Source organism: Tympanuchus pallidicinctus, unplaced genomic scaffold (genome assembly GCF_026119805.1).
Source record: "Tympanuchus pallidicinctus isolate F22 unplaced genomic scaffold, pur_lepc_1.0 scaffold22, whole genome shotgun sequence".
In the NCBI taxonomy this organism is placed as follows: domain Eukaryota; kingdom Metazoa; phylum Chordata; class Aves; order Galliformes; family Phasianidae; genus Tympanuchus; species Tympanuchus pallidicinctus.
Window position 1 is genome coordinate 6735231 of NW_026294739.1, and position 10499 is coordinate 6745729.

The 10499-nt window shown below is 35.7% G+C and overlaps 1 long non-coding RNA gene across 1 annotated transcript; it reads left to right on the forward strand.

The window, feature by feature from the left end:
- Positions 1–1145: 1145 nt before the first annotated feature.
- LOC128082670 (uncharacterized) lies at positions 1146–6774 on the forward strand. Its single transcript, XR_008207772.1, has 3 exons — positions 1146–1377; positions 3337–3457; positions 6724–6774. It is a non-coding gene; the product is annotated as an uncharacterized LOC128082670 (long non-coding RNA).
- The last annotated feature ends 3725 nt before the right edge of the window (positions 6775–10499 follow it).

The window sequence follows — 10499 nt, forward strand, 5'->3', positions numbered from 1 at the left end:
TTTCTTTTAGAGGACACAGGCAAAATAATTATTCCAATAAGAAAAATCCAGGACTTCTAAGCTTGTTTCTACTCCTGTAGACACATGTTATTCAAGGACATTTATACATCCAAGCTGTGAAGAAGACAGCTCCAGACTTGTCTAACCTATGCACCCATCTCTAACTGAAGAACTGAATATTACACACACTGACAGGTCCACACATGCATCTATTCTAGAACAGAAGAAAATTACAGGATTTTTTTTGTTTGTTTTTTTTAACCTTCACACAAATCTCTTCAAGATTTCTTGAAGTCTTTATCTTTCTTGCTCACTTACTGGCTATGTTTCATCAGTACACAAGAAAGACTAATTTGTAACATTTCTCTTGGATTGACTTTCTGTTGATTAATTGTGGTATGTATTCATTACAGAAATGTGGCATTATATGTTGCATATTTTGACTTCCATTGTGTTTTAGATTGCTGTCTGTTAGCATACATGTAACCATGCTAACTAACTGTTTGCATATTTATGAAAACACAGGGGAAATCTTAACAGAATAACATCAAGTCAGAGTGGAAAATTCTTATCTTACTCATCCTTCTTCCCTTTCCAGAACTCTTGGGTTTTTAAATTCAAGACAAAAATATCTAGCATGTATTTCTACATCTTCTAATGTATTGTAGGACTTCTAGCATATGCAACAACACAGCCCATAGAAGAACATTATCTAAAAAAATGAGTACAACATATAATAAAAAGAATGTATTTTACAAATATGCCTGTGCTATTGGTTTAGCATTTCTTCTGCAAGACATATTTTTCAAATAGTTCAAGTTTTCCTATCCAGACACTCATAGGCAGTGCTTTTACATTATATTCTTACATGATATATATGTATGTGTTAATAAGAATCTGGGAACAAAAAGCTGTATTTACTTGCATGAATATAACTTGTGACTGGATTCAGAAGGAATGTCACAGTCCAATAAAGTCTTTTCACTGTGCATTCTTCTTACCAAAGAGAGCTCTATTTTTGAACATGGGTGAGATGGCCAAAGACTGGGATTATTATCTGCTAATAACTTCTGTCTAAATTGACAATTACTACAGATGAGTTACTACAAACCTGGTTCATCTGAGATGAAATGCATATTCTTTGCAATGACATGGTCTAAAAGAAAAGGTTTAAAATCTTTGAATGTTTCAGTCCTATAAAAAGCATTTCTATCAGGCAATATTCACTTTAAGAAAATCTATGGCTTTTAATTCTTAAAAAAATACATTTTTTTCTCTAACAGAGTCACAGAATCGCAAGGTTGGAAATGACCTACAACGCATACATACAGCCCCTTTTCAGCTTTTTCGGAGTGATGCCATGTTAATCTAGTGAAGGTCAGTCTGAGAAAACTCAACTAACAAAGAAAGTGCTCTTAGGAATCACATCACGTCATGTCAGGCTCACAGATAAATGGGCATTAGCTATAGATAGAGATACTTACCAGTTCATCAAATTCCTTCATATGTCTGGTATTTTATCTTGGATTATGTACTATTGGGTTCAATTTATTATTTTGTAAGTTATTAGTTTGTAATTGCTTTCATATATTTGTACAATAAATACAGAAGGAGTGAGTGTAATCTGAAGCACAACTGAATTTTCTCTCCCTCTGCTACAATATAGATAATCATGATTTATTACGATAGGCAGTAATTTGCCTGCAATGAATCATATTTTATCAAGAAGTAAAATATGAATTTTTATCTCTGAAGAATTCTCTGTGCTTTTTTTTTCCTTCTTTGTGTTTCATTTGTAACTTTTCTTTATGGCTTGGGAGTGTCATGACTCAGAAACGCACTAGAGCACAGGTATGCTGACAGATTTGCTTTCTGTCATTTCATTTAAATGAAATCAATTTTCTATACCTTTAGATGATACATTCCCGAGATGTACCTTTCCATTTTTAAATATCTTCTGGTTTTCCTTCAGTTGTGAAGTAATTTGTTCCACCACACTACAAAAATATATACTATGTATCAAAACTTAAAAAAAAAGTAGAAGATTATTTTAGAAATTGTTACAATTTTTTTTTTTTTAATTCAAGAAAGTGTCATAAACTGCTTACTGTGCGTACACAGACAAAATAGATAACTCTATTCTAAATATATGAATGAATGAATAATTTTTTATGTATCTTATGCTACTAAGGATGAATTTGATCAACTAAATATTAGTTAAATTGATGATGTTTCCATATGAATTTCTAGACTAGATGAGGAATCAGTCTTACATCTTATATTCTGAAGCTAAATAACTTCTTTTTTTTTCCCCTATATATTTGACTACTCTAGCTCAAATTTTGGACTGTATGTTTTAAAGACAATGTGAGATTTAATAGCTAATGGAAGAGTGGACAGATTTACATATCCTTTCTTCTCTAACTCCTTCCAATCTTTAGGGAATGTTTGTCACACCACCATTCAGAGTATTTGGAAAGTAGCCTGACTCACATTTTGGCATGATTATGAGGAGACCTGCATCATATGGCTGTCTCCCATTTTGTTTCTTCAAAATACTTTTGTGTATTCATTTCATCTTGGCAGGTAGGACTGTTTTATGGTGCTGCAGACTGTTTTACTTGATAAGAAGCACTAAAATAGTAGAAGTTTCACAGAAATAGTGAAAAATATAAAAGCTGGGATAAAGAGATCCAATGATATTTGGAACGAGTTTTCACCTCAAACAGTAAGTGAATGTTCCTTGAGTTGTTTGAGGAAGAAACAAGGGATGTTATTTCTTTCTGGGCTGGTCTAAAAGAGGACAGCTATAATCGTTCACATACACACGTTCTTACCGGTTTGCTAAAGTGAAAAAGACAATATATAGCACCACAGAATCACCAAGGTTGGAAAAGACCTCCAAGATCATCTAGGGCAACCATTCACCTACCATGTACCTTATATGTTAGTTTATGTACTGGGAATTGAATGAAAAAATAGTGAACGCTTCAGTATACAACATGTAAGCTAGTCTGGGAAAAGCATTTCAGCTGGAAGGCTAAACAGTATTGAAATAAATAGCCTGAAAAGTTTGTGAGACCAACATCTCATTAAGAAAAGGGTAGGCAGACATGTCAGACATTTGTAGGACTGATCTTGACTTTAGTTTAGAGCTGAACTAGATAAACTCTCTGATTCTTTTCTAGACTTGTAGTCTAAGATTTGAAATTGAGCTCACAGGTAAAATATAACAGAAGGACTCTGAATTTCCTTCTTAAGTGCCACTATATGAAGGACCAGAAGTTCACAGGATTTCCTAAATTAGGTAAATTTATTCTAATATTCTAATTTCAGTGAAGTCCTGATCCTTACCGACAGAGAGAATGCTGGAATTCATTCTCCTTCAAAAACAAAGAAAGAACAACAAGGGAATGGGAAGGATTTTCATTCATGACTGACTGAGAGACTGGGAAAGGTAATCAGGATTTTTTCATTCATTCCTTTAAAAGATGGTGGTTTTTGTGATTATTCCTCAGTTCTGTGTGCACACATTACAGAAAAATCTCATAGGCTTTTGCAGATAGATATCTAAACATACTGCAAGATAAGTTCCTGTTTCAGCTGTCCAGTTCAAACTCTGGATCAGAGCCAGAATTACTGCATTAAATTCAACTTTCAGAATCATATTTAGCTGGAATGGATTTGACTTCAGAGAAGCTATACAGGAACAAGTGAGTATGCACAACTTATTAGCAGACAGAAATAGATAAACTCAGTTGATGTGGACTATTTATAGAAAATAATGTTACATTAGCAGCTTGTCTGAGAGCAGATATTTACTGTTTTCCATTTCATATTCACTTAAGTACACAAGGAAAGCAGTCCAAGCTCTCTTTGGTAATGGCAGGGAGTAGTAGAAAGTGTCTCACCTAATAGCAGAAAGTTTGATGGTCACATAACTAACCCTTACTTCTTGGCCTTTGGAAGGAAAATGTAACATACTGTAATAAGTTACTGTTTCTAAAAGGACAGGTGTGCATTGGGCACTGCAGAAACTGCAAATACAAATGAAAAAACAATAATAATCTGAATCTTTGAATCTTGAAGCCTTTACAGTTTAAGGAGACTGCAAAGATTTAAGTGTGTACCTCAATGGCACATGTATTGATCACTGTCACATTCCTCCCTTGACTGCAGCAGGTTTAGTACTACATGAACTTTTGAGACGGACAAATAAAAGATAAATAACAAGAGCGTAACATTTCAAACCAAACAAATCTAAATTAAATTCGCATTTTTTTTATATGAGTCCTGTACATTTCTGGCTGTTACTTCTGAGCAAATTCCAATACCTTTTTAGTGATGACAGAAGCTGTGAGCCTGCTACAGCAACCTGGGACACTCTGTATACTTGCTTCCATTTTTTTGCCTTGTTGCAATTGTTCAGAGAACACACCACAGACTGACATCTGAGGATATGTTTTTCTCATAGAATACACCAGGGCTGGCTAGCTGAGAAGAGAAAGCTTTAAAGGGAAGGCAGGTTGACTTCAATGGAAGTGCTCCATGACTAAGGTGAAGATTTGACCCAGAAAGGTCTGCATGTTTCTGAACAAACTGAATTATCTTTTGCGCTTCTCAAAGATGGATTGCTTAAAAAAAAGTGTAAAAGTTTATCTCCCAGATCACATTTTTGAAAGAAATTATTTTCTGCTATTCTCCATTTAAAAAAAAAAAAAAAAAAAAGCCCTCCTATTTTACTTCTGCACTGCATGGAAATTTTAAACTCTAAGCTTTTCTTGTAAAGCAGTGAATTACTTCTGACAGTTCTTTATTGTTTCGATTGTTATTAATTCCACATTTACCTCTTTTCATGCATCTCTTGATTCCCTTCTCTTGCACAGTCAAAACATGTACTTTCTAAGCAGCTGCTTAGCATATATGGCCTTATACTTGTGTTATGGGCATTTGTAAGGAAAATAAATACCACAATATAAATGAGGGTACAAACTGTGCTTGATCATGAATAGTCAAGTCCTGTTGCTTCTCTAAAAGCTAAATTGTCTCCATTCTGGCTCAGTAATACTTTTATCTATAAAAATAATATTTTCATCATTCTGAAATATTTTTTAATCTACTGAATTTATTGCACTTTGTTCAGGATTATTTGATCAATACAGTTTAATTAAGTTAGTACTTAAAATATTTTTCATATCTGCTGACATATTTTTAAGTATTTGGGCATATTTCAGAATACTTAATCTATTTCTGCTGATTTCAACTGTTCACCATATTTAAATGATTTTTGTTCCACATCCTACACGTCTTTTCTTTGAAAATTTTATAGAAGAACAAGTCCAAATTTCCATCTATCTAACGCTGATTTCTACTGCCTACAAACTGCTGATATTATAATATTATGTTTTAGCTTGTTTTAATGTATTGATTAAATTCAATATTGTAAAGTTAAATAGTTAACAGTATCCAAATAGAAGAATATTCTGTACAGATGTCATTTTTTCATGCTGCATTTATTTTTCAGTTCAGCATATTCCTCCTAATCCTGAAACACATCCTATAACTGCTTAAAGGTGACCAGTTAGAAAAAGAAACAGAGAGAGATGCATTATAAAAAGTGAGCTAATAACATTAAAATGTGGGAAATCATTTTCAAAAAGTCTGAATCTAGACTTGTGCTTTATAAATCACAACCTAGAAGAGGCTGGGGATTCAGCCAGATCTCATTAATTGCACAGGAATAGAACCATAAAGACTGAAATTTATGTAAAACCAGTTCAGCGGCCTACTCTTTTATGGGAACTATTTGGAATCAATCTGTATCTGCAACTCTTCTGTGGGAAATGAGTAGAAGAGCTACAGCAGGTGCTCTAAAGTAATAAGGGATTTCCTATGAAACTCAGTGGACTGATGACTCACCAGTTTAATTATGGCCTACTCTTCTGTTATAAAAGCAGAACAATTATTTTTAAAAGGCTCTTGTTGAGTAAATGAGTTTGAACAGAAAATCTTTCATAGGGAAAAAAAAGGTACCCATATTTTATTTTAAGGAGTTGAAGATTTATAGAGAATGTCTGCAGACTGCCGTACTGATTAGTGTTGTCTGAGTGCTCCTGAGTAACTAGAGAGATTTAAAGTAGCTGTTTTTATGCAGTCTGCCTTTTCCTTTTTGAATTTCTGATATATTTTCTCTCTGTTCAGCTGTTTGCCTTATTCCTAAATTTCATATATCCCAGTGAGACAATGCCGTAGTTCAGTTGGACACTGATTCAGTTGCAGCATTCATTGCTATTGCTGTCACTAAAATTACTATTTCCTCCTCTTACAACACAGCTCACTTTCAGCAGGTTGCACGTCCGGAAAGTAAGGCAGGCTTTACAAAATGGTGAACTACCTCCTGTTGCCATCAATGAGAATTTTATTGTTTACTAGGATGACCAAAATCTTTCGCCCAAGAAAATGCAAAATAAGATCTTACATAACTACATCTCTGCTATAAACAATACACACCTCAGATCTGATGAGAGGATAATTGATCTCCTTGGTTTTGAATTCCACTACGTTGGGCTGCAAGAAATAGCAGCTATTCCTCAGAATCCACCCGGAGCAATGGAGTCTGCATCAGTCCTGCAAACGTATCTTCCTCCTATGACCCTGCTGCAATAAGCTCTGCAGAGAATAGAAAAGATGTCTGTTAAAATGTTTCTCTTTTCCTTTTTCCAGCTGCAATTATCTGCAGTGACTGCACTAGAAGGACACCTGAGAGTGAGTTCTTTTCCTGGAATTAGAAAGCAGGGGTGAATGTGACGAAGACTCAGGCCTTGATATTAAGGAAGTCATTTATATAAAATGCAGCATGCCATCCCAACAACTGATAAAAACTCAGAGAGTCATGACAGCTGAAACAGAAACATCTGCCTCTTTACAACACTCATTGCAAAGTAGTAGTTTCCAGTGAAAATTCCTGTGACAAAAGTGAAGGGGCTGTCTGCTATTCAGGGTATGGCAGATGGCAGTGGGTCATGTAGCGTAGCTCCCTGATGCTGTTCATTTTCTAAGCTGGTTGGTTTCATTTGACAGTTCTACTCAGAAATCATTAACCTGATTTGCCCGTGTCTGTCATGTCTCTAGCATAATGCATCTTCACGATATAAGGTAAACTGGGTACCTGGAGGGTAAAGGAAATAAAAAAGACTCATAGCCTATATAAATCAAAAGAAAAAGGAGAAAAGGAAGCCACTTAGAAGAGCAGGTGTCATTGATTGACTGTAATTTTAAAGGGTCTTTCTTATGATGGACAAATTTCTGAAGTGTTCATTAACTAATGGAATTATGGTGGCTGACTGCTGATGTCTCCACAGAACATCAGGTTAAAAAGCACAGATAAATAATGGGTTTTCCTTTATCACAGATCGGTGTCCTCACTGTCTGGAGCTTGTGTGAGATGCTGGAAAGGATCAAAGGGCTTTCATTACTGAAATTCATGTTTATGTTTGTCTGTTCCTCAATAATAGTATGCATATGCACAAAGGAATAGGAAGGGGAAAAGAAAGGAAGATGGAAATGTTGCCAGCAGAGAAGAAAATTCTTCAGAAATGCTTCATAATAAATGCATTTCCTACTGCAAAACACCAAATGAAACTGAACTCAGGGGGTTAAACAATAGAGGCATAGCACCTGGGCTTTCATATATTCAATTATCCAGAAAACAAAATCAATTTTGTTTTTGTTAATAGCACTGAAATATGCATTACACTATTTTAATTAAAGCAGTCTATTACGCTTGCCATTCAGTTCATTCCTGCATATTCCCCTAGGGCAGTAGTCATGTACTGTGATAAAACATAATGAAAATAATTTATAAAAGAAACAATACAATAAATCAATCTGATGCCTAATGAACCTTCATTACAAGCATGGATGCAATATTTTCTTATAATATGTAGTGCTTTCTCCTTAAATTATTGGAAGAATGCCTCAAAGCACTTAAAAAAATAGCACCTTTCTTCATCTCAGCATGCATTCAAAGCATCATATCTTAAAATTTCAGCAGATCTTGGCAAAACAAACAGCAATCCCTTTCATTTACACTACCTTTCTGTTTTTTTCTCTTATCTTTAGTTAGATTCATCTGCCTCATAGTGACACCTGTAGAGACCACAGGGATTTCACTCATTTGCATACTTTAGCAGTCAGCTCTTTATTGTCTGTATTCCAGTAGGCCTAAATTTTATAGGTGAGATAATTTTATGTCTGGGGACGTGAGCTATTCAAACATCAAATATAAAACAAGCTGTTCCCTGAAGATCTCACAGTGCCAGCAGGCAAACAGAAAGCTAAAAGGTGAGAGAGAGGGGCCATTAACATTTTCATACCAGACAAATGAAGAAGGGCAGTGAGCAGAGGTGATGTATTCTAAAGGATTCTGGATGCTACCTCTGAAAGACCAGAAATCTACTGGAAGAACAGATTTCATCAATGACTATGCAGAATGTCCATGGCCCAGCCCAGTCCTTCCATCCTCTATATGTTCACCATGTCATGAGAATCTTCTACATATGCTGCTGCAAGGTTAATTTCTACCTCATCTTGCTCTCTTGTACAGGGTAGCCATAATTCTGGCAGCTGTGAATAAATAGTTACTCAATGGGAATTCTCAGTGCCACAACTGAGCCTTTAATAGACCTGAAGTTCCTGTGTAGGAATTCAGAAATAAAAACTATTGCTCTGGTTATTTATTATTTTTTCAGGAAAAATTGGATGTAAAGAAAAATAATGGTTCAAGATAAATAGTATCAATTACTTAAACACTGTTGGAGAGCAGTGCCAGAGCTATTAGCTTCTATGCGCTTGTCTCCTCTTGCACCAAACCACAAAGCTGCTCTAGAGTACCGCAGGACAAGCTGCTGAAGCAGTTTGCAGAGACACTCCAACACATTCCAGGCAGGCACCCAGAGGAGCAGTGCTAGCCAGCTGCCGAAATGGCCTGGCAGGAGTTCATTCCAGAGGCGTCTGCTGGTTGGGAGCATACCCACTCACAGGAAGCTGCTTTGAACCCTAACACCCAGTTCATACTGGGGTACAAATTCAACAGGAACAAGAATCATTGTCAGCAACAGCTAACAGCCACTACTCCATACCATCTTGTGTATGTGAGGAATAGTGTCTCCTGGCTGGCCAAGGTACTGTTGCTAGTCCTGTAATTGCTGTTGGATTAGAGTGATGAGGTGCTGGAACAGGCTGTCCAGGGAAGTTGTGGATGCCCCATCCCTAAAGGGTTCAAGACCAGATTGGATGGGGCCCTGGGCAGCCCAGTCTAGTATTAAATGTGGAGGTTGGTGACCCTGCATATGGCAGGGGGGTTCATGATCCTTGATGTCCCTTCCAACCCCGGCCATTCTGTGATTCTGTGTTGCAGGTAGCTGTTACAGGCTTGTCCTCTAATCTGGGAGAGAGGGTATAAAGTCCTTGGAAGCATGCTAATATGTGCAGTATTAAACTTGTCTAAAGAAGCCACAGATCCCGAGGTTACTACCAGCAGCCTTAGGTTGACAAAAAAGACAAGCTGACTGTTCTGTGGTTCTATAAATACTTTATCACAAATTTTTATTCCTTTTGCCTATAAAACAAAAAACATTTTGCTGAAATAGGTAAGCAAACTTAAAATGGTCAGAAAAAGCTCACGCAGACAAGCAGGTAACATAAATTCTTTGCATTTTCTCTTGGTATTCATAGTTTCTGCCATATGTGACTTTTTTTCTAGCTGAAAAATCATTTTACTTGTCAGAAATGGTGTTCATGTATGAAAAACTACCCTAGATGGAAAAAAGTGATTTTGAGTGTTACTGTTGCCATTGTTTGCTCCTCTAGCCCACAGTTTTCTGACTGCTACACTGGTTTCAGTAGAAAAAGTAATGATTTTGCTCCATTTTGAATGGCATTAGCACAAAAGAAAAAGAAAGCCAATGATTCCATTCAGATTTTAGATTCCTTTGTTTCAATAGATCTTATCTTTCTAAGTAAAATAAGTGGAAAGCATTAGCTGTCACTTGTTTTCCCTTTTAATAATCAGTAGCTTATTTTAGGTAGATAGAACAGAAATGGATAAGGATATAAAATCTCAAGTATCACAGTAAAAGCTACTGTTATTTGCCCCCAGAACTGTCCTTCCTGAGGGACTTGTTACCACACAATTATTGACTGAAAGTTTTGCTCACCTTTCTTTCATCTTTCTTTCCATTCTTTGTCAACAAGAAACTAACAGATAGACTGTTGGATTCAAGTAGAATTACTATCTGTTGTATTCATATGCCTCACTGTATATTAATTACATGTAAAAATGTTGATGATTATTAACAGATATTTATTTTCTTGCAGAAAAGAACTTGCTACTCATTGCAACTATTCCATCCAGTTCCATCATTTCACATAGACAGAAGCCTGAGAAAAACTTAGGGAATAAGCTATACTGTAAAGTAAATTAATTAAAATATAATTAA